The sequence below is a fragment of the Arvicanthis niloticus genome, chromosome 2 (assembly GCF_011762505.2).
Source record: "Arvicanthis niloticus isolate mArvNil1 chromosome 2, mArvNil1.pat.X, whole genome shotgun sequence".
Taxonomy (NCBI): domain Eukaryota; kingdom Metazoa; phylum Chordata; class Mammalia; order Rodentia; family Muridae; genus Arvicanthis; species Arvicanthis niloticus.
In genome coordinates, this window is record NC_047659.1 from 139,893,711 (window position 1) to 139,918,740 (window position 25,030).

Consider the following 25,030-nt stretch of genomic DNA (forward strand, 5'->3'; position numbering starts at 1 on the left):
CACTGGATAGGTGTTTTAGAGGACAATTTGAGATAAATGTGCCTAGGACTGAAGAGGAGGGGACTTTTTGGTAAACTTGAACAGCGGGTGACAGTTCACGAACATTAACATTGACACGAGGGTCTGTCAATATCTATAGACTCAACTACACAGCTTGCCGGCGTCTGCATGTGTACACATATTTTTATCAGAGGTTTTTATCTTCTGGGCCAACGAATGTGGCTAGAATGTACAAATGATAGAAGGCTCGGGGAAACTGGGGAGAAGTATTCCAGGCTCTGATGAAGGACTTGAGTCCGTGTGTGACAGCGTTCAGGGAGTGATTGTGGGGATGGACTGCAGTTCAACTACAAACGCTGTTTGAGCCAAAGAAAGACTGAGATAGCACACATAGCCACTCATCTGCTATCCTATGAAGATGCTGGGACACACACACACACACACACACACACACACACACACACACACACACGCGTATGTTTGGAACATCCCTTTTGTTGCCTTGCACGACGTTGGGGGCTCTAACTGGAAGAGACTACTATAATTCTTCAGTATCTTATAGAAAGAGAAGAAAGATTTCTAGAAATCTAAGGTTTTTATTTGTCTTGTTTGGGTCTTTTAAGACAAAGTCCTGGGTACTCACCATGTAGACCAGTCAGGCCTTGAATTCAGAGAGATCTACTTGCCTTTGCCTTCCAAGTGCTGGGCTTAAAGGTGTTCATCACCAAACCTGGATCTTTTTTTATTTTTAAATTGTGTGTGTGTGTGTGTGTGTGTGTGTGTGTGTGTGTGTGTGTGCGCACTAGTGTCTGCATGTAAGCTCAGCAGTTACCCATGGATGCCAGGAGAGGGCACCAGGTACCCTGGAGCTGGAGTTACAGAGTTAGAGACAATTGTGAGCAGCCCAACATAGGTGCTGGGTGAGAGGAATTGAGTTCCAGTCCTCTGCAAGAGCCATACACCCTCTTAACTGCTGAGCCATCTCTCCAGACTCAAATATCAAGAAGTCTTTAAAAAGAAACACAGAGGATAAAAAAAAAAATGCCTTTGAGACAATAAAAACAGAAAGAGTTCCTTTGGCATTATAAGATTTGAGGGGTTTGATTATGATTTGAAACTGTGTGTATAACTTTTGTTTTGTGGGCAGGCTTCATGGGGCCAGAGCTCACTGTTGAAAGAGGGAAGAGAACCAGGAGAAAGCTACATCTGTGGGACCAAGGGTCCAATGCATGATCATAGGTGCATTTCAGAGGCGGTTTGGCCGTATAAGCCGTAGGTCTGATGTGAATTAAGTGAGTGAAAGAGACACTTTGTACGGGGGAGATGATTTGCCAGACATTTGGTTAAACATTATTCTGGTGTAGCTGTGAGGATGTTTCTGAATGAGATGGTATTTTAATATTTAAAAAAATTATTTTCTATGCATTGGTGTTTTGCCTGTGTGTCTGTGTGTCAGATCTCCTGGAGCTGGAATTACAGACAGCTGTGAACCACCACATGGGTACTGGGAATTGAACCCGGGTCCTTTGGGAGAGCAGCCAGTGCTCCTAATCATTGAGCCATCTCTCCAGCCCCGTATTTTAATATTTTTGATTAGTAATTTGAGGAAATAGATTTGCCTTCTGGGGTGTTAAATCTCCTGGTTGGAGGCCTGGACAGTTCAAAAGTAGAATGAATCACTCTTTGCTTGATGGTCTTGAGCTGGGGCACTGGTCTCTTATCTACTTGTTTTTTTTTTTTTTTTTTAATATTCAGACTCAGACTTGCATTGACAGTGTGGATGCTCGCGGACCTTCATGTGACAGATCGAGAACCTGTCACCTTCATAATGACACAAACCACTATCGTGGTTCTCTCTCCATCTTTCTCTCTCACCCTCTCCCTCTCTTTCCATTCACTGTTTCTCCTCTCCTCCCTCGTTAAGTTAAACACCATGGAGTAGACACAGCTAAAGCACACTCAGGCCGTCACTGTCACTTGTGCTTACGATGGCCACCTTGTAGCCAAACCTAGTTCCAACACCAGCGTGGCACTGTGGCAGCTTTGTGGAGTGCATCAAAATTCTAGACTTTTCTAAGCTCTAGTTTTTTGCTTCACCAAGTGAGAAAAGTAGTAAAAAGCTAGAGAGTTACAGGCTTGTAAAACATTTGACACAGGCCTCTGCTGAGCAGATCCATCGGTTCAGGCTGATCTCAACAACAGCTGCATCTAACATCATTCGTCTGTCTGTCTGTCTGTCTGTCTGTCTGTCTGTCTGTCTGAATGTCTGTCTGTCTGAATGTCTGTCTGTCTGAATGTCTGTCTGTCTATCAGCACTGAGAAGAAGTAGAGTGTGATGCAATATGCTAATTTAGATCACAGACAACTGTAGGGCGCTATGAGAAGAGCCATGTTCACCACAAAGTCCACACATCATTGAAGTGCTTTGGACAAAGGAACATTGACCAGAGACAGCAAGTGCTTTTTGCTTCTGCCACACAGCAAGATACCCATTGTCAATTTCTCAGTGTGTCGCTTCTGGTATTTTAACCTGTCAGTGTATAACAAGTGGAATTGTATCGGACACATGACTTAAAGTTAGCCTTTAGTAAGCAAACAACCTTGATCATCGGTCTTCCCTTTCCACCTTGCTCGAGGTGGGGTTCCTTGTTGGTGGATGCATACTTCATATCTTTGTGAGAATGCTGGGGATGACAAGCAGATGCTACTACTACACTCAACTTTACGTTCAGTCTGGGGATTCAAGCTCAAGTTCTCATGCATTTTCTATAACAAGTGTTTGCTGAGCCATTACACTGAACCATAGCTATCTTTTTTGAAAAAGTCTTATATAACATCCATGTATTCATATAGCAAGCATCTGTTTCATGGTTATATCGTTCTACACTATATAGTGGGTTTTTTTTAGTAAATACATATATATATATATATATATATATATATATTGATGCATTCAATATATATACATATATTTACTATATGTAGTCATTCCATTAATTTTTAAAGGTATACTTAAGGGGATGGACATAGGCTTGGCAGTTAACAGTATCAACTGCTCTTCCAGAGTACCTAGTTTCAGTTCCCAGCACCCGGAGTGTGGTCACAACCATCTGTAACTCCAGTTCCAAGGGATTTGATGTCCTCTTCTGGACTCTGTGGGCATCAGAAATGCAAATGGTTTACCAGTGCACCTACAGGAGAAAACCTTGTACACAGGAAATAAAATAAAATAAAATAAAATAAAATAAAATAAAATAAAAAACCTTAAAATCGTGGTTCAGTACAGTGCTCAATCTGTTGGCACTGGCAACTGCTTGAAGTTCCAACATTCAACCAAAGACTGAATTCTTTGAAAGATTTGATTTTTTTTCACCCCAGATGGCCTTCCAACAAAACTTTCTATTGGCAATATGGGCTCATGGTATATCTCTTTGTCCTTATACTTTCTATGTGTGGCAGTAAGGATAATTCAGTGGGCGGTGAAAGAATAAATGGCAGAGGGAGAAACAGACAGCACTGCAGGCTGAGCGTTGCCCCTGGCCTGAGGGTGGGGATGGGGGTGCTCCTGACTTACCTGCTTTCCCATTAGACGCTTGTCAGGTCCTAAGGAAATTTTGGTGAGCTCCCCTTATTTGAAAAGTCTTAATTAGCACGAATCGGTCTTGGAAAGGTGGACGGGGATGACGGTGTGCATGCCTTCTCATTTTCTACCTCCTCATTATTTCTCCTATAATTAATCAGGGGTATGAGTGATGCATCCAATCATCGCTCTGAAAATTTAACTAGAAAAATAATGTCATTTGCCCTTAATTTGCTGTGCGCTCTGCGAGTTCCAGGAAGGGACGTGGGGCTTTCAGGGGGTGTGTCCTGTTTCAGGTGAAATGAGGAAAGCAACCAAGTGGGATCTGAGTGACGTGGCAGTTAAGCCGGGGATTGTGGGAAGGCAAACACTAGTGTATTTTAATCTGAGTCCAATTAGGGGAACAAAGATGTTCCATGATCCAGGGGAACAGAGGAGAACGCACCTGCCCTGGGGATAGTGTTTTGGTTTCCTGTGCCTAAGGTTGCAGTCACACAGAACCCAACCCTATTCTCTCCTAGAGAGGACATTTGCCCTCCTACTGGCTGTCTTCTGCAGTAGCCAGCCTTGTAACTGGCAGAGGTGGTGACAATCCCTGTAGCCTTAGCCTCTTTGTTAGGAAATCCAAGCTCTCTGAACACCTGTTGCCGCTGTAAAGCCCCAGCAACTGCATCCACAATGGAGCCAGCAGGGTCCACTCTAGTCAGAGGCCATAGCCTTGGCTGGATCATCTCAGTGGTCCTGAATCCCAGAGTTCATTGAGATGAGGCTGTGGGTTGGATGGTGGGAACGATTATTAAGGTAGGCTGACTTGTCAATCTCTGTATTATGAGGAACGGTGAAGATGGTCAGGCCACAGTGACTACACTGCTCAAGGTGGCAAAACCCGGAAATGGCCAGGCAAGCCCGCCCTCTGCAGACAGGCGTGAGTACCTCTGTCTTCTGAAGTGCCCCCTGCTTTTTTAGGTTGTCACACTCAGCCAGGAGACTTCCTGTCCACACTGTGGTCAGGTGCTCTCTAATCTGGATTAGTAAGTGAATAGTTTTCTATCGCTACATAGCAAGATATCAGCTCTTGGGAGCCACAAAGCAGCACACATGGTTGTTCATTGGGAGTGCTGGGTGGAACCCAGGGCACATGCGCGCCATCTCTGTTTGGGTGGGTCTGGGCTTTGGGCTTAGCTTAGTGGGATCCCTCTGCCTCTGTTTCTCCTCAGAGTGTTGCATGCTGTCAGTTAGGCAATGATCTCATTTGGAGGTGAGAAGGGAAAAGGGTGATTCCCAAGGTTGCGTGGTTATTGGGGGATGCTGTCTCCTGTAGGCGTACAGTACAATATGGAACCTCGGTTACTTACCAGTGAGGCAGTGACAGCTCTTTGTCACCTGGGTCTCTAATGCAGCCACTTTGCTTACCAAATTTGGCAATAGAGTGTTCTTGCAAGGTAGATGCCACAATCCCACTGGTGGTAATACCGCCCCATTTTCCTGATACTCTCTACCCCTGATTCCATTCCCTACCCACAATCATGGAGAGAGTGACACGGGTATGGACCTCAGGAACGGCAGACAGCAGGGTCACCTTAGTGTCTGCTTCCCACTCTACTTGTAAAGGATTTGACTCCTTTTCTCATTCTGTTTGCTAGAAATTCCACACATTTTGTGAGGCCCTGCTTGGTTCTCTGCTCATTAGTGATATTCTTACTGCCGTTTATCCAGCCTCCTGAGAAAAGTCAGGGGCTGTACTTGGATTTCTCTAAGCACTATAATGATGCATTCATTCATTCATTCATTCATTCCTCTCAATCAGTTCTTCATGCATAAATGTCTTCTGAGGACCTACTAGGTTGTATGATGTCATACAGATTATAATGTTAGACAGTGTGTCCCAAGGTCCCTTGGGCCCGACACTGGAAGAGACTGCTTCATTCGTGGTTTTGACCTGGAAGAACTAAACGGCCACCTCCTGCTGTACACATGAGAAAAGCAATGTTCAAAATGTTCAAACCAACCAGATCATTTGCCTGCAGCAGTGGAGGCTCGATGTTATTGGAGCCAGGAATTCTGGGAAGTTTTGTCTGGTTCCAACTCCTGCACGCTTCTCTATGCTGTCTTGAAGTATTAAAGCTCCAGCTGGTCAGTGTTTTCGAGTCTGACTCATTTCCAAGTCTCCCTCCGTATCAGAGCACCTCCCCCAAACAACTGCTCACATATATAATATAAATTAATAAGAAGCAGTCTGGGAGACAGCTCACTCTGCAAAGTGCTAGACTTGCAAGTTTGAGGACCCAAGGTCCATCTCTAGAACCAAATTAAAACACAGAAAACCAGTGTGCTGGCACAAGCTTGGAATCTACTGCCGAGGAGGCAAACAGGTGGAGCCCTAAGTCTTGTTGGCCAGCCAGCCTAGCGTAGTTAGCATGGTCCAGGCCTATGAAAGAAGGAGTCTTAAAAAAAATGGCGGACAGTGCTGGAGAATGTCTTCTAACCTGTATGCACATGTGCGTGCATGCACATTTGCACACTCACTCGCAAACCCTTGCACACATGACTACAGGTGCACACATACAAACAGGGTTAAGTTTGGGGGATGTTTTGAGGAGTTTTGATACCATGGGCCTCATAATTCTTTCGCATCCTCATGTTTTAGGATTTAATGCATCAGGGTTCGTGACTTGGCTGCTGGCCGCCTTGATGGGAGAGCAGCAGGGAGCCCCTGGGACAGCTGGGGACCTCCCTGCGGCAGTTCGCTATTTTTGCTGCCTCTGAGAACTGTGTCTGTGCTAAAGTCTAATTTTGGAACGAGGAGTGGCAGCCCGTGGGACGCTCTTCATGCCAGAAGGAGACCTATCATTCCAGAATTTCCTTCAAGGTGTGAGTCCCAGGATGGAAGTAGTCTGTTACTTAGCAGAGCCTTTTAGGGACCTCAGAGTAGACTCAGTTGAGGGTGGCATTAAGTCCCTATGGTGGTTTCTCCCACATAGGCTGAATCCTAATGACACACAGGCTTGAGCCTGGAACTGGAAATGCTTTTTCATGCTTTTTTTTTTTTGTGGTTGTTGTTTAATGGATCGATTTATGGCCAAATGGAATTTCTGAATTTATTTTTTTTTAATGAATTTAGAGAACTCAAGTGATTTCTTTAATAATTCTTGAAACCAAATCAATTTATGTTTGGTATAATTGTAAAAGCATTTTGATGCACACACACACACACACAAATAGGGAGTGAGGCAGCTTTAAAAACTCATACAATCCGCGTGGTCAGCATTTCAAACACTGAAGTAGATGTTGAGGCGTAGGTTTTATGGTGTGAGCACCTTTCTCATGCTCTTAGTGCCTTTCCCTCCCCCTTCCCAGATCGGATTTACCTCTTTTATTTATGGATTCTGGTTAACTGTGTTAACTTTAACACATTGCCTAAAGCAATTATCACCTTTTTTTCTTTCCTCTTCCAAATTAAAATCTTTTTATATCCTGACATACTAATTATACAAGAAACTGTTTAGAATTTCCGCCAGCTACCTGCAGAGCAGTGTGATGGAGATGTCTTAAGGAGAACAGACCATAAAACTTTAAAAAAAAAATCTTCTGCATTTATATGTGGATGTGGTGGCTTGCATGTGTGACTCATTACTGTGGAGGCTGGTGAATGAGGCCCAGGAGTCAGCCTGGGGTTCCTCGTGAGTTCGAAACCAGCCTAAGCTACATAGTGAGACTGCTTCAACAAACAGAAATGTTCCACGTGTTAGAGATGGAGCCTGCATTGTAAACTGGGTAGAGCAGATGGTCCCGGGCTGCAGAAGAAAGCTCCCTAAGCATCATCAGGTAGCTGAGCCAGCGGGAAGTGCTCCTCTATGGTTTCTGCCTTGATTTCTCTCAATGCTGGGCCATGACCTGGAAGTACAAGCCAAATAACTCCTTTCCTCTCCACAGATTGCTTCAGGTCAGTGCTCTTTTATCACAGCAACAGAAAGGCAATGGAAATGTTATTCATAAAAGACCTAGAGGGAAATTGTAGGGGGTGCATGGTACTTTGTCAAAGGCCTAGAGCAGCTTCCTGGAGCAAGCTATGCCTGAGCTGAGTTTTAGGAGGTACACGTGTTAGCTTCACTTCTTGACTTCTGGTGGGAAGGGTAGAGTATGTGACATTTATTGAGACTGTACTGTGTGTGAGGAACTGTTCTGAGGATTAGACATCTATTACCATTTGATCTTCAGCATGGCCAATGGCCACAGATATGGGCGGTATCAGCCACTGTTAGGTCTCAGGGGTGTTGATGTGTGGACTCACATCTTGGGAGTGATGGAACCATGATTTAAACTTAGTGACCACGATTTCCAGCATCCTCATGAGGCCCTGTTGTGTGCACACTTGGCTAAAGTTAAAAAAAAAAAAAATCAAAATCGGGACACACAAGTTCAATGCGAATTCCTTAGAAATTAGCAATTATGTGGAATTACCTCATGTTTAAAAATAAACGTTTAAGGAACTATAGAGATAATTAAGAACACTGTTGCTCTTGGAGAGGACCTGGGCTCGGTTCCCTGTCCCACAACCTTCTGAAACTCTAATTCCAGGGGATCTTATGCCCTCTTCTGGCCTTTGTCGGTACTGCACACACAGTGCATATACACACATGCAGGTAAACACTCATATACACAAAATTTAAAAATGAATGAATTTTTAAAAATTAAACATTTAAGACAGAGCAGTTTGTTAATTCAGATATGCTAGATGCTGATGAATCTTATGGGCCTTACTTGAATTCGCTGTGACTCTTGTTGTAGATAAAGCCTGCCTTGTGGGAGCTCGTCCTTTTCAGCCCTCAGAGCCTCCTAAGGAACACACACAGTGGTATGCTTCAATTGGAGGTTCCCTTGTTCCACAGCTGTATGTGTCCATCACAGAGTTCCTGTCTGGCTCACAGCTATACTTCTCTGGCAAAAGAAACACTGTTACCAGCGGAGTATAGCTTCATAGACTCAAAACTGACTCTCAGTGCTTGAGGAGTGCTCCATGAGCAGGTGCCATCTTGGAGGCCTGGGGGTGATAGGACAAGCTCTGGGGTGTATCCTCAACTCTTGCTCTTTGAGCTTGTTCTCTTGAGGGCAGAGGCCTGTGGGTATATTGGGTAGACCACCTAGACAATGTCCAGTAGTATGGCTTTTCTAATCTCAATCAGGGCCAAGCTCAGGATGCCAGTGGTGGTGAGGACACAGTAAACATTAATCCTTGCAGTTCTTAATTTATTTCGAGACACCAGCAATAAAGATTACTTTGCAAACCTCTCCAAAGGGCCAGATCGTCAATATCTCATGTTTCAAGAGCAGTAAGTTGACTCTCTTGCTGCCATCTCTTCTGTATAGCCCCTCATTCCCCCCTTTCACTTTATTTTAAATTAAACTAATTAATTTATCGTGTTTGGGGAATGCAGTTGCCACAGCATTCCTGTGGAGGTCAAGTTACAGGAGGAGGGTTTCTCCCCTTACCATGTGGATCCCAGGGAACAGACTCTGGTCAGCAGGTTTTACAGCAAGCCCCTTTACCCACTGCCCCATCTAGTTGTCCCCTTTAAAGTGGAACATGTAGAATCTATTCTTAGGGTACTGGAGTTTCTCTTGCAGACTATAGATAGATCCTTGACCTGAGTCCAGCTCTGAACCATAGTTCTTGGGCATTAAATACAAATGTACTTATTTAATAATCCTTCCTTCCCAACCCATTTCCCCTGTTAAGAATTTACCAAAGGCAAAAAGCACACATCTCAAGCACCCATTAGTTAAATCTGAGGCCCTGAAGAAGTTAATCAGAATTTGTCACTTGAGAGACACCAAAGGCATCACCGAAAGGAATATCATTCAGAAGAGTTTTTAGCTTATGGACACTATGGTGGGAAAAGGCTTTGTCTTGCATAGCTTTGGGCCACGGCCAGCAGCTGATTGCCAGGATACTGTGGACAGGGTCTTTGGAGGTAGAGCTATGATGGTTGTCATCAGATATTAAGGTTTCAACATTCTGGGGTGATCCAGTTCAGGGCGTCTGCAGAACTGGAAATCGCCCACTTAATGGGTTTCTAGCCAAGTATTTACCAATCTGTCCAAGCATGAAATGCAAGTTCTGCTCCACTATGTCACCATCCTGGAAGGTGAAATGTTATTTTCTGGCTTCAGTACAGCAATCGAGAAAACATTGATTGATGTCTCAAGTGACGAACCAGGGACCAGGTTAAGCTTGCTGAGGTCCGTGCAGAGGGTTTTGTGAGCTGACATATGCAGGCCAGCTTTTGTTTGGTTTGCCAGCTATTGTCCGAGATAATACTATTTTTATTAGAATTGTTTCTAGTGTTTATTCTGGTGAAATCCATAAGAAACAGAGATTGCTACATTTTACAAAATAAGAGCATCTGATGAATCCTGGGCCTGTCTGAGCTGAGACTTGACAGTACCTTTACATATCACTGAAATGGTGAATGATCTTTCACTATTCCTATTATTTATTACTGTTTCCATAACCTGGATCTCTTGTTCACATAAGCAACAGGCATGGCCCCTCATTCAAATTTACAACCCTTTTTTAAGGGGGAACAATTAGTTTGTGTGTGTGTGTGTGTGTGTGTGTGTGTGTGTGTGTGTGTGTGTATGTGAACAGTAGTTTGATCAAGGACTGCAGTCAGCTGGACACGCTCCTTTGGGAGAGAAATGGGGCTTTTGTAGCTTTTAACGCCTGTGTGATAAGCTTCTAAAGGCTTTGCTAGGTCTCATCAAAATGCTGACTGCAGACATTGTTTTATAAGTGGAAATACTTTTGAGAGTTGATTCCAGCGAGAAAAAGGGTTGGGGTGGTAGTGGAGAGATGGCTCAATGCTTAAGATCACATCCTCTTCCAGAGGACGTGAGTTCAATTCCCAGAACTCACATGGTGGCTCACAACCATCTTTTTAGGGATCTGATGCCCTAATTGATCTCCCCAGGCACCAGGGACACATGTGGTGTACAGACATACATGCAAGCAAAGCATTCACACATATAAAAGAAATAAATGTTTAAAATATATTTAAAATGCAGTGGGCTAGGCCGAGGAGGTGGCCCAACCACGTGAGCATAAGGACTTTACTTCAGATGGCCAGAACCCAGCTAAAAGCCAGACAGGCATGATGGCCTACCTGGGACCTCAGTGCACAGGAGGTAGAGACGAGGATCCTGGAGCATGCTGGCCTATCTAGCTAGACTACACAGAATTGTCAAGCTCCATATTCTCTGAAAGACTATGCCTCAATATCAAGGTGGCCAAGGAAGCCATTCGATGTCAACTGTGGGCTTTCACGTGCAAGTGCACATATATACGTATGTGGCCACACACATGAGAACATGCATGCACATATGCAAAAAGAAGAATAAAGTTGGCCAGGTATTGAATAGGCTCAAAACGAAAATGAAGGGCCTTGGGAATTAAGATATTAGGATTTTCAAGACGGTGGTATCTGAGCATCGAATCTAGCCTGGAGCTCTATGCTTCGTGTGTGCACAATGTCAGCTCCAATGGAAAGCGCTCCCTATACAATAGGATGCAAGTGAGTAAGATACAGGCAGACATCAGGAATGTGCAGTTACTCTAAGTTCTGGGTTTTCTTTGAGTAGTTGTCTTATTTACTAGGGGACAATTCAGAATAACTGGAGTCAATATCGGTTGTCAACATTTGTGATTCAAAGCGCAGCCAGGGGAGAGAGGGTCCTGGGACATTAACATCCTACAATACATGCAAAGGCTTGCATGGACGCCTACATCCCCAGATCAAGAATAGCCTGGTCTAAAAACCCAAGGTTGGCACCAAGATTCAGAAGCCAGTAACTAAAGTTAGTTCTCCTCCTAGGGACTCTGCATCTGATGGGTCAGTGCATCTGAAATAGAGTGTGCCATTTCTACCCTATGTGACTGGCCTGTCATTGGCTTCTCCAACGTCACATGGGTGTCTGTTGTGATTGGTTGTGTAGGTCATGTGACCTGGCATGTGTAACACTCTGGCAGGAGATTCTGCAAATGTTCTCTATTCTGGAGACTCTTTTTCTTACACAAACTGGTGGGAGCTGGGCCAGGAAACAGATTCTCTGCTTAAAGCTTGAAGCTGTTCAGGGGTGCTGAACAGAAAGAGGCAGCACAGGAAATTTGGCTGACGGGCCATGTGATTTGGTTCTTTGACAGAGGTGGAACTTTATCAAAGGGTAGAAAGAGTATGATTTCATCTGATGAAAAGGTCTTGGTTGTGAGGCAGAAGCGGGGACAGGCTCCTAACAGGGACTCCACAGATATGCACTCTTACACCTTCTTTGCATAAAAAAATGCAACCAAGCAGCAAACAACTGCAGAGGCTCCATCTGCTGCAGGCAACTGTGCAGCCAGCCCACCACTCCCTAGAGTGAAGATGTGAAAACGAGTTACCTCTTCTTCGCTGGTGTGTGTGTTTGGATATCTGATTCTACTGAGCATGGTTCCAGAATGGAAGGAAAGTGTTAGTGTGACTGTGTGTGTATGTAAAGGCCGGGGGCCAAGGTTGGGTGTCATTCCTCGGGCGCTATCACCTTGTTTCCTGAAAGTCTCTTCACTAGCTCACTGATTAGGTGGGCTGGCTGGTCAGCTGCCTCCTGATCCTCCTGTCTTTTGCTTTATATATTAACTATTAAGATTTTATCTTATTTTTAAAGTGTGGGGTGTGTGCACGTGCACGTGCATGCTCTTTCTTTTTCTCCCTCTCTCCCTCCTCCCCTCTCCCTCCCTCCCTTCCTTCCTCTATCCCTCTCCCTCTCCTTCCATCCCTCCCTTTTGCCTCTTCCTGTCCCTCTCCCTTTCTCTCTTCCTCTCCCTCTCTTTTGTCTCTGTGTGGTGTGTGTGTGTGTGTGTGGGAAGGCATGTGTGCAGGTGCTTTTCAGAAGCCAGAGAAGGGCATTGGACCCCCAGAAGATGGAGCTCTAGGTAGCTGTGAGCCACCTGAGAACTGAATTTGGGTCCTCTCCAAGAGTGGTTCCTGCTTTCAACTACTGAGCCATCCTTCCAGCCCTCATATATAATTAATGATAGAAGTCTACTGTTGGAAAGGTGGCTGGTGCACAAGAAAAAAACAGATACCAAAATCACTATTCCCTGACCCCACAATGCCCACACAAGGTTCAGGTTCCAGGCAGGTCTGCTTCAAAAGGCGTGGGACACCGAGTCCCGAATGATGCCTCCTAGGAAGGGCAGGTGGGGACTTTCTTCAGCAAGAAGACATACGGTTACCCAAAACGAAGGGAGCAATGGCTTTGTTTTATGTGTGCAGTTGAGGACTCATACAGCCCTAAATACTTGATGTGACTCACTTTCATTCCCTAGGAAAATAGCCATTGGAGTGTATCTGGTGCACGGCAGCGAGCTACACATGCCAGTTTGGCCCCAAATGGTGGATTTCACCAGCAGTCTGCTTGTCAAAGCTGTAAGCCACAATGGGGGCTTTGTCTCAGCCAGCTTCCTGCTCACCAAGTCCTGTGTCTTTGCAGGATTTTTCTTATCAGGAAAGCAATCCTCCTTCCCTCCCTCCCTCCCTCCCTCCCTCTTTCCCTCCCTCTTTTCCTTTCTCCTTCCCTCCCTCCCTTCTTCCTTCCTCCCCCCTTTCCTTCCTTCTTTTCTTCCTCCCCTCCTACCTCCTTCCCTCCCTTTTCCCTCCCTCCCTCCCTCCCTCCCTCCCTCCCTCCCTCCCTTCCTCCCTCCCTTCCTCCCTCCCTCCCCCTTTCTTCCTCCTTTCCTTCTTCACCTCCCTTCTCCCTCCCTCCATCCCTCCCTCCCTCCCTCCCTCCCTCCCTTCCTCCCTCCCTCCCCCTTTCTTCCTCCTTTCCTTCTTCACCTCCCTTCTTCCTCCCTCCCACTCTCCTTTCCTTCCTTCTGTTCTTCTTCCCTTGCTCCTTCCTTCCTTCCTTCCTTCCTTCCTTCCTTCCTTCCTTCCTTTTTCCTTTTCTCTTTTTTCATTCCCTCCTTTCTTTTTCTTTCTCCCACCTTCTTTCTTTTGTGAGCAAATGTGTATACCTTCATGGGCATGTGTATTTACGTGTCTGGATAGCATGTGTGTGAGCATATGGGTGGGTGGAGATCAGATGTCAATCTTGAATACCATTCCTTAGGTGCTATTTATCGTGGTTGTTTTATTATTGCTTTGTTTGAGGCAGGGTTTCTTCACTGGCCTAGAGCTCAGTGTGCAGATGATGAAACAGTTCTCTTCAGATGGTGGAAGGGTTCACATTTGATCAGTTCATTCATGAAGCATTTAAGATCAACTTAATCCTTAGTAAGTGCCTACTATGTGCCTGGTAGCCTGAAAGGCACTAGGTTTAAAAGCATGCTTGAGAGACCTTCGCTCTCAGGAAGGAGAATGCTGTTCAGAGGAGAACATGGCCCCCCTTTGTAGAGAAAGCAATGCCAATGTGAACGCAGACCATGGTGTGGCCAAAGCTGGGCTTGCAACTGCCTCTAGGACACAGAGGAACAGAGAAACAGTCTTTTGTTCAAAGCCAGGCCTCCAGCCCTAGGGCAGGGCCTGCCTGGAGTGTAGAAATGCATGCAGTAGGTGGATGAATGAACTGCAGAACTCAGAGTGCAGAATTCATTCCTGGAGACTGGGGCTGACAGGACAGAGCTATGCACAGAACACCAAGTTGGACGGTTTGGTTGGACAGAGTAGTCATTCCAGAGAAAGCAGTTCCAGCTGGATCTCTGCTCTGAGTCCCCAAGCTGTCTCTCCTTCTCCGTTTTCACAACTATCCTTGGAGCTAGGAACTGGATTTTAAATCCCATTTAGTTTATTATTTACATAAACACGTGCATGTAAAATTTAACTAACTGCAAAATTATGATTGTATACCTGCTTAGTCGTGCCTTTCCCTCTTCCTGTTGTTTGCATGGATCTCATTTCCCACACTCTTTCTTGATTAGAAACTCCTAAAACTTGGTGTGGCCAGGCTTGGTGGCACAGGACTGTAGTCTCACCTACTTGGGGGGGGGGACTGAGACAGGAGGGTTATACTTTCAAGGACTGTATGGGTTAGGGGGAGTCTGAGTCCAACTAGGGTGATATGCTAAGATTCTGACACAAAATGGAAGGTCGAAGAAGCTAAGGTTGTAGTTAGTGCATCAGGAGAGCAGGTGAACAGACTGTGTGGGACCCCAGGGTCATGTCCAGAACCACACGAAGGAAAAGAAAGACCCATAAGTACCCCATTTTCATGTGCACCCTCACAATCCCACACAGAAATCTCTATCTGTGCACATGTATGTGTGCACACAATCACACACACACACACACACACACACACACACACACACACAGAGAGAGAGAGAGAGAGAGAGAGAGAGAGAGAGAGGAATGGGTTTTTAGAGGTCATTGTCAGCTTTATAAAACAGCATCATGTGGCCTATATGAAAGTTAGCTGTAGGATTTCTCACTTAACAAGGGATAGTCAGTGGGAAATAGAAATAAGTCACACAGTAGAGTTCAAATTCAGGTGTCCCCGCTGTGGCTCAGGGTCAAAGCTTAGAGTGTAAGTGTATTGAATAAAGTTTTATTGCAGCGTGGCTATGCTTCTATTCATTTATATGAATAAATTTGTAGTTGTTGCTCACAGAAACATCAGAGCTGTGTAGCTGGGGGACTGTGTTGTCTGGAGATCTATTTGCTGCCTGACCCATTTGTCAGCCATGGTGTCTAAGTGATATTCCAGGGTCTGGATGATAAGTTTGCTTATCCTGTCAATGGGAATATAGGAATACTTTCTCCACTGCTTAATGTCTACGATGTACCACTCTCTGGATATAAACACAAAGATTTCGAAGGCTTCTTAACAATATCTCCATCTAACAATTTAAACATTTTGCTTGGCATCTGAGACAGGCCTTTACTAGGAGGCTCTGGATAGCTCGAAACCTGACATACTGCCTCTGCTTCCCAAGGGCAGGGATTACAGCTGTGTGCTCACCGCAAGTGGTGCTTTGTGTATCATGGATGATACCAGTTCCATTTCGCAGAGGCTGCTGAGGCACAGCAGCTCCTAAGTAGAGAGTGAAGATGGGGACACAGAGCTTTGCTTTGTGGTCAGTGTCACAGGAGAAGGAGGAACACTTTGGGGCAGACTCCTGTAAGTTCAGCAGAGAAGGAGCGTGAACCTCTGTGTGATGTGTGGTGTGGTGTGGTGAACTCTTGGTGATGCCAGAGCTGAGGGCCAGAAAGGTGCTGTGGTTCTCAGCCTTGCTGTCAGGAGTTCACTGCCAGGGTTGGTCAGCAACAAATCACCAGGTCCTGCTCACTGTGTTTCATTTCAGCAGGTGTGAGGAGGGCACTTCCTGTGTCTCTGAGCAAGTGCCTTCCTGGTAGCATTGGGATCTCCATTTCTAGAAGTTTCCAGCGCAGGAAACACAGGCTGAGAACTGGGCTTCACAGTGAGTGGTGGGTGACTTCAAGGACCTGACTCCTTGGTCCAGGATGACAGGCAAAAGATGGAGTGTACCCTTAAGAACGGTGACTGTCTCGAACGCAAAGAGCAGAGTGGGAACTATGGTAAAGCTTGGGGTTTGTGCCTTAATACACTTTACAGGGTCAAGGTTCCTTATGTGTACACACCATCACTTGCGGGAGCAGAGTGTCAACTTGGGGGCACTTTCCTACTTGGCTAACCCAACAGCATGAGCCTCGTTTACCTTCGTACTAAACCAACCGTGGATGTTGATGTCTTGTGTGTTTAGGTAATCAAGAGCAGGTTGTGGGTTCTCTCACTGGAAAGCACTAGATCCCGATAATGCCCCTTATGCGGAATGCTAAGCCAGCAGAGGGAGGAGAGTGATCAAAAGCTGGTATGCTGGTTTCTGTGTCCCTGGGTACCCACTGAACACCCACCACCACCACCACCAAACACCCTGTGGTTGCCCCACAAAGATCACAGGAAAGTTGTTTGGCATTATCTGTGTCTCCTGGGTTCCAGAAAATTGGTTGCTGTCACTTAGCTGAACGGTTAGCATCTTAAGTAGTTGGTATTGATTGAGTGAACCTGTTCTTCAAAGGGAAGAGCCTGGAGGAACGCAGCAAGGGTGTTTATCTCAGTCCCTAAGGCCTGAGCAGTGTCTAAAAGATGTATTAGTGAGAAGCTGCCGGGGTGTTTGACAAACCTGGGAAGTGCAGACCCGTTGGGCGTGGTCCACATTTTGCAGCTACCGTGAGCATACACGTTGGTTTTCAATGCCTTTAAGAGAAAATCTCTCTGGTAAGCCTCCTGTTCTTGTTGAAGGTTGACCATCTGGTCTGGATTCTGTAGAAGTAAACATGACATTTAAGATCTGGTTCAAACCCCATTCCCCATCTTGAGATAAGTGAGCAATCCTCTCAATTTAGAGACCTGAGATTACGTTTGGATCCTCTGAGAGCTCTTTCTAACGTTCCTTTTCACTTCTGGTTTTCTTTGTTAGGGTTCTTTGGAGGAGAGTGGAGAGTGGGGACTGGAGATAGGATGGGTGAGAGGTTGTCACACTACCATACTTTGTGGAATGCATGTCCCTTTAAGTCCTTTCCTGGGTGTATGACCACCCATCCCACCTTGCTGTTCCTGGGAGAGAGACACTCACACTCAGTCCTCAGTGGTTATTCAGAGTTGCCAAGTTCTTTCAGCCAATGAGCAGGGTGGTGTACGTGGGGGGAAGGGCTGGGACTTATGATGAAACACATTCATTTCGATTTGAATTTGATGTAAAATAGAAAATAATGCCAAAGAATTTGCCCTTACAGTTTACCTCCTTGAATCTCTCCTGAACACACGTACCCACGTACCCAAGTACCCACGCACCCACGTACCCATGTACCCACGTACCCACATACCCACGTACCCACGTACCCACATACCCACGTACCCACGTACCCACGTACCCACGTACCTGTTGGCCTTACATTTCTTAATAAATTAGTTCATCCCACAAGTATGAGAATGTCCCCATACTTCCAGGGGTACATTCGAAGATTCCAAGACCCCTGAGAGATGTCTGGTGTCACAGCCAGTGACTCACCCCCCCGCATATATATTATAATAATATACTATATATTAAGGGAAGATTGTAGTAATGAGCACATATTTAGGAAGGCCCGACTGTGGCTAGATAGTATTTAAATTCATGCCAGTGACAAACTGTCACCTGGACCCTGCCTAGGAAGTTGCTACTCCTAGCCTTTAAATTTATTTCCTATGATTTCCCAAAGACTGAACTCTTTTCTTCCTGGTGATTATAGTTTAGTCTGCTGCACAACAACGTGAAGGTTCTTTAAGAGCAAAAATGAAGTCACCAAGTCTTCTGCTGCTGCTTCTGTGATAGTGCAGCAACACTTAAAAGTAATTTTCGAGTCAGTTGAAAACCATTTTAATGTGCAAATTGAAATTAAAATTTAAAACCTGCTTGAAAATTGGCAGTTGGAGCCGCAGTTCCTATATTGGCTCTCCGGATGAAAACTGGGGTCAGCAAGAAAAGGGCTTCAGAAAGGAGAGTGGGTTACTTTAAAATGCAGAGTCTTACCCGAGAGATAAAACATGGCCAGGAAACAGGCAAGGTAAGCTACTGTGCAGGGTGTGGGCAGTGACATCATGGAACACAACAGGTCCAAAGGTGTTAGAACGTGCCTACGCTGAATAACATGGGAAGGGAGGGTGTTCTGTAACTGTCCCTGTCTATCAGCTAGTGTGCATCAGTGCATCACATGTACGCTGAATGCACATTTTATTTTATTTTTAACCGTATGTGTGTGTGTGTGTGTGTGTGTGTGTGTGTGTGTGCATGTGTGTGTCTCTGTGTGGGTGTGCACAGGCACTTATAGGTGCCTGGGAGGCCAGAAGAAGGTGTTGGATTCCCTGGAACTAGAAGTATAGGCAGCTGTGAGCTGCTCAGTGGTGGCTGCTAGAATTGGAACTCGAGTCTTCGGCAAGAGCAGTATACACCCTTTTTTTATTTTTTGAGATTTCATTTGTTTTAATTTTATAAGTATATAAATGTTTGCCTGGATGTATGTGTGTACATTACATGTGTGAAGTGGTCATAGAGGCCACATGAGGACATTATACTCCCTGGGACTGGAGTCAGACAATTGTGAATTGTCATGTGGGTGCTTGGGTATTGAACCCAGATCCTCTGGGAGATCAGCCAGTGCTCTTAACCACTGGGCCATCTCCTTAGCTCCTATCTATGCACTTTTAAATAAAAACAGATAGACAAGAAATATCCCAGCATGTTCACAGGCTTTATCTGTCTTTCTTTGTTGCTTGCTGGGAGCTGATTTAGGATCTGCCATAGATATACTCCTGTATGTCTTAAACACAACAAAATATATCAGTTGTGTGTGAGAGTGCAATATATTACAAGTCTTAGGAACAGGTCATAAATATCACAAATATTGGAATACTTTCCCCTTCTTGCTGCCAGGCAAAATATTTTCAGATCCAAAGACTGAGTTGCCTTTGAGAGTAAGTATCAAGCCTTCTCCGGTAGGAATGGAATTTGAGCATGCTGCCACTTCTGTAGTTGACTCCTGTTTCTGTAACTGTTCTGAAAGTACATTGAAAGCTTCAAAAATGTTTCATTCTCTTTATTCTACGTATTTATTTAGTATGTGTCTGTCTGTTGCTGTGATTAAATACTGACCAAAAGTAGCATGGGAAGAAAGGGTTTATTTCATTTACAGGTTATAATCCACCACTGGGGGAGATTCAGGGCAGGAACCTGGAGGCAGAAATTGAAGTAGAGGCCATGTAGCAGTGGGCTTGCCAGCTTGTTCCTGGCTCCTGCTCAGCTACCTTTCTTATACATCAGGCCATCTGCCTGGGGACTGTACCCACAGTAGGCTCTGTCAGTCAGCACCTGAAAATGCTCTACAGCCTAATTTGATGAATGTGACTCCTCAAGGAAGGTTCACCTCCCTGGGAGTGTCAATTTGACAACAAATCAACCAGGGCATGGAGCATGGAGTTGGAGGGCAAAGTGGGGGAAATTTAATTGTGTCACAGATAGGAAAATGGAAGGATATTGGAGATGCCAATGACCAGGCCTGGGGGGGGGGCAGGGCTGCTGCCAAGAGACAGCTAAACATGGTGTAGAAGGAGAAAGGATAATACCTGAGAGCTTTTCTTCTCTCCCTCTCCTTTCCCCTCAACCCTCCCCTCTATCTCTCTCTGACTGTTTTCTCATCTAGCTTAACTTTGCTATAGTTTATGCTTAAAACTTTCTGGAAATTTGATATAAACACACATACATGCACATATATATGTATGTATACACATCTGCACACACATACATCCATAAACACACATGCACACATAAATACACATGTGTTTGCACACATATGCATACACATATACACATGCATGTACACATGCTTCAGCATACACACATACACATCTGAACACACATGTGAACATACACACATGCATGTACACACATATGCACACACATACACACATGCACACACACATGTACAGACACAATTGAGGTCATTATCGGAGTTGCATAGGCTTAGTTGGGGATGTAGCTCAGTTGGTAGAGTACCTACCAAGCATGAAGGGAGCCATGGACTTGGTCTCCAGTATCACATAAACCAGATGTGGTAGCACATGCCTGTAATCTTGGCACTTAGGAGAAGAGGCAAGAGGAGCAGAAGTTCACCCTTGACTATGCAGTGAATTTGAGGCCAGTATCAGCCACAAGAGCCCCTATCTTATAGAAGGAATCAAGGAGTCAAGGAAGGAGGGGGCATGGAGGGAGGAAAAGAAGAATGAAAGAAAGAAAAGGGGAGGGAAATAGTCACATGAACTTTGAAGCCTGTTGGATGGAAAATACACACAGAGACAAGAATGGCTCTTGAGTCATGTGATCCACTGCCCAACAGTATCCTGGAACTGTCCATCCTCTCAGGACCAGGATGAATGGATAGACAAGGACAGTATTGTTTGTACACGGTGATTGCCTGAGTCCTCCCTGAGTTACTTCTGACTGAGACCAGAGGAAGTCAGTTAACCCAAGAAGGGCGATTCTCGGACTTTGAGTCAAAATCATTCGCCCATGTGCAGTTGCTTCTTAGTAGGTGCAGACCAGGGTCACATGACCTGTATCCTGGGAGTGACTGCAGCAGACAGAATTCTACCTAGCTACACGTTTCCATTTCTCCACACAGCTCTACTGCAGAGGGACAGTATGGGGGAGGATTGCAGCCAGGCCCCTGCCGCTGTGCACTCCTGGGCTTAGAATCTTGATAGACACAGGGAACATGTTCCTGTCAGACTAAAGAGTTCAGAGCCCACAGCCTTTGGCAAGTTTGGGACGTTCAGCTGCTGTTACTTTACAGGTCCTGTGGGGGCCTAATAGCTTGACCATTAGAATTTTTTCTCTCTTGAGATAGTTACTAGAATTTTCTCACTAGAGGAAGGGACCTTGGCAGACAGCTTCACTGTGAGTGTTGGGTGCTACTGAAGGACTTGCTAAGGCTTTGCCATTCAGGTCTCCAGAGAAGGAGTGTCTAATCCAGAGCCTGAGGGCTGCATACAGCCAAGGATAGTTATGAATGCAGCTCAGCAGACATCCACAGACTTTATGAGATTGCATTTCTGCATTTTTAAGGTGGTAACTCAACCGTGACATTCTCAAGCATGAACTTTGCAAATGATAGGTCCGTGTCGTAATGGCAAAGGGTTGGAATGTGCCTGGGCTCTAACTTTCTCTGACGCCACTTGAGGGGAAGCTAAGCACTAACCTGCAATCTCATGCCTTCTGAGCGACTTGTATCATAGGTACGGCTAGATAGTTTTGTGGCTTTGACGAGGACTTCCTTGAGATAGGAGCACAACGTATCATCCTTGTTTATAGATCATGGGCACACGCCTCTATAAGCTATGTAGTTAATGGTTTTACATTTGGAACTATGAAGCTGCAATCAAGTACAGAACATTGTCACTACCCTGTCTCCTCTGCACATTGAGAACATCTACTTCCCCCAGGGATTCACCTCTCCTGAGAATCCCATATAAATGAAAATATATAATTATGATGTTATTTATAGTGGCTTCTTTCACCAAGTGCAATTATTTCAGGTTCATGCATGTGATCCCAAACATAAAATCTGCTTTCAATTTTTTGGACAATCTGACTTATTTTGTAGGGTTTATTTATTCTGTTATATGTGTACGGGTGTTTTGCCTGCCTACTATGTCTGTGCCATGTGTCTGTGGTACCTATGGAGACCAGGAGAGGGCGCCATATTTCTTGGAACTAGAATTACAGATGATTGTGAGCTGCCTTGTGGTGGCTGGGAATGGGACACAGGTCCTTTGTAGGAGCAGCCAGTGCTTTTAACTGATGAACCACATCTCCAGCCTCTATTGATATTTTGTTAATGGGCTTATGGTTCATTGACTGCTTTTTACAATCCTGGGAAGAGAGACTTGGAAGAACCAACAACTCTTTCAGGCAGCATGGTGCTTGTAGTACATTTGAGATGCCATGGCTGCACAGGTTGGTTGACTGACTGCCCTGAGTATTTCATGGCGCTGCACAGCACCAGGAGTCTCTTAGGAGAGGAAGGGGAGGGGAGGGGGAGAAGAAGGAGAGGGGAGGGGGAGGGGCAAGGGAGGGGGAGGGGGAGGGGGGAGGGGAAGAGCACAGAAGCCACAATTCCCTCGTGGCCGTTGTTTCATGTAGAGCAGAGCAGAGTGTATGTTGGGAGGGAACGGTCGTGACTGCATGGGCCAGGCAGGATATACAGTCCATCCCCTTTCATACCCTGTCTCCCTTCCTAAGGAGCTCAGGTGCATTGGGTGAGTTGGAGGAAGGTTCATTGTAGTGTTGAAGCTGGTAAGCTTTGCAGGGGACTTTTCTCTAAAGGAACTCAGATGTGACATAGACAAAGCCCTGTACAGCTGCTTCAGATGGTAGTTCTCAGTAAACGGGATGAGCAAAGCACCCAGGGCTACCCTGGTGAGGAATGTGCCTGCAACAGGCAATCCTGTAGACACACACCCACTGATGCCTGCCTTTTGAAAATACCACTCCTTCTATACTTACCGCTGGGACCTCCTCAGGCCAGCTGTGGTGGCTACTGTTAATTACCTACTCAACAGAGTCTAGAATCACCTGGGGGTGGGCCTCTGGCCCTGTCTTCTGGAGGATCATCTTTATTGTGTTGAGGTGAGAAGGGCTCCCCACTGTGGGCAGCACCATTCCCCTGGGTGAGGATGCTGGAGAGTCTAAAAAGGAGACTGTCTGCTGCAGCAATCCACCCCTCTGTTCCCCGACTGTGGATTTGATGTGGCCAGCCATGTCAAGCCTCCACCTCTCTGGCTTTCCCATCTTCTTGAAGTGAACCTTGAGCTGTGAGGAAAAACAAACACTTTCTCCCTTAATCTGTGCTTGGCAGAGTATTTGTACCACAGCAACAGGAAAAGAAACTAAGAGCCAGCATTTCCAACCGAGATTTTTTTTTTTTTTTCTGTATGTTCTGTAGTCCCTCATAAACCTGGTCCAGACTTCATGACTGTCCAAGCTGGGCCACAGGTTGATAGTGACTGCACACGAGCACGTGGTTCTAGCGCCCATCCCCTAACCTGATGCTTCCATACTTTTGTGGATGAGGAACTCTTCCAGGAACGCCACTCTCCCACCATAGCAGAAGTTCCCGTTGTTTTTGCAAAGTTCAAGGTGATTCTTATTTTCCCAATGTGCAAGGATCAGATAGATGGTTGAAAACAGCCACACAATACAGACAGATGGAGAGTGTTTTATAAAGGAGAAAGGTACAGTTCTCTCCAGCTACCCAAATGCAATCCTCCACCACAGTTGCTAACTGATATTCCTGCCAGTCACACACAAGGCTACTGACCCCTTTGCCAGTGTGAACTCTAGGCAGAAGCATGGAGGAACAAGCGAGCCCTCCCCACCATGCTGTCTCCACGTGGCCTGGATCCAGCATCTCCAGGATCTCGTCACTTTTAAAGGACCATCCAGTTGTCTTCACATTGTCCGATGACACAAGTCCTTTCTTGTCATTTTTCTCCAAGGGCAGTTTTTAAGAAACTGTTCCTTTCGTGGAATTGGGTTTTATTTTTTCCAAAGGGCTGAGAGAGGAATGAGAAGCCAATGCTTTGTGCTGTTCTCCACAAAACATGACACCAGTGTCATTTTATTCTTGTTACTAAATAAATAAGCTTTCTAAAAATACTGCCAGAGCGTCAGGCCATCCAAACATATTTGCAGCAATGTAGCAAATAATGTGAAATGACTGCTATTTCCCAAGGGTTTCCTTTATATTAGAATTTTATTATATTAAATACAATCTAGTATTAAGAAAATCAAATCCCTGGGCTGGCCACATTTGTCTGTTTCTCCCTTCACCTCTCATTGTGTGTAAATGAGGTCAGATGTCACCGCTCAAAGGTTGATTCCCCCACCCCCCCCTTTTTTTTTCTGGGAGACTCTTCTTGAGGACAGAGAAGGCTGCAGGCGTTTCCCTGAGGAGGCTCAGTGCTTGCTCACCTTTCGACCTCAGAGTCCATTTTTAGGGAAAGCTGCCCCATAAACCCTGTGCTTTCTAACTTCATGTGGGGACATATTTGGTAACTATGCAGTTATGACTGGGATCAGAAATTCAATCCAGCAACAGTGAAGCAACACATATAAATTAAATTATCTCTGAGCGATTGCCCATTATCTGCTTTGCAAGTTGAGTCTCTTGAGCTGCAATGAGTTCCCGTCTCCCCCGTGTGGAGCTTAATATTGTTTGGGTTTATTGGAGAACGTGCGGGTGTTCTGTTTGAAAACACCCAGGCTGAAGGCACACGTACAGGAAGTTCCTTTCTTTAAGAGAAAATCTAAATGGGCTTGGCGGGTGACGGTCACCACCATTATCACCTCTGTCTGCCTATCACCATCATCACGATCAACGTCACATTCATTACACCGTCATCATGACCAGTTTCATATCGCCATCATTACGACTCCTTATCACCATCCTCATGATCGTCAGTCATCATCGGAATTGTTCATCATCATCATTATCACCTTCACCATCATCACCATCATCATCACCACCATCATCATCACTATCACCATCACCACCATCATCATCACTATCACCATCACCACCATCATCATCACTATCACCATCATCATCATCACCATCATCATCACTATCACCATCATCACCATCAACACCTCTGCTTCTTTCCCTATGCTTAGATTTTTTCCCTAGGCAAGGGTAAGCATGTCTCCTCTCATCAAAGTCTCACACAGCCCAGCAGGGCAGGGACTCAGTGCTTTTCAGGTCTGCTGTGCTTTCTTCCCGGCACAATATATACACCTTTTTCCTTTTCTGTTACTTAACTCTTCTGTTCTCAGGGAAAGCTGTTACCAAGTATCCAGTTGTG

The 25,030-nt window shown here is 45.4% G+C and overlaps 1 protein-coding gene across 1 annotated transcript in view; it reads left to right on the plus strand.

Moving 5' to 3' along the window:
- Positions 1 to 25,030, plus strand: part of Dok5 (docking protein 5) — a 142,727-nt gene that overhangs the window by 107,810 nt on the left and 9,887 nt on the right. The gene's annotated exons all lie outside the window — the stretch shown is intronic.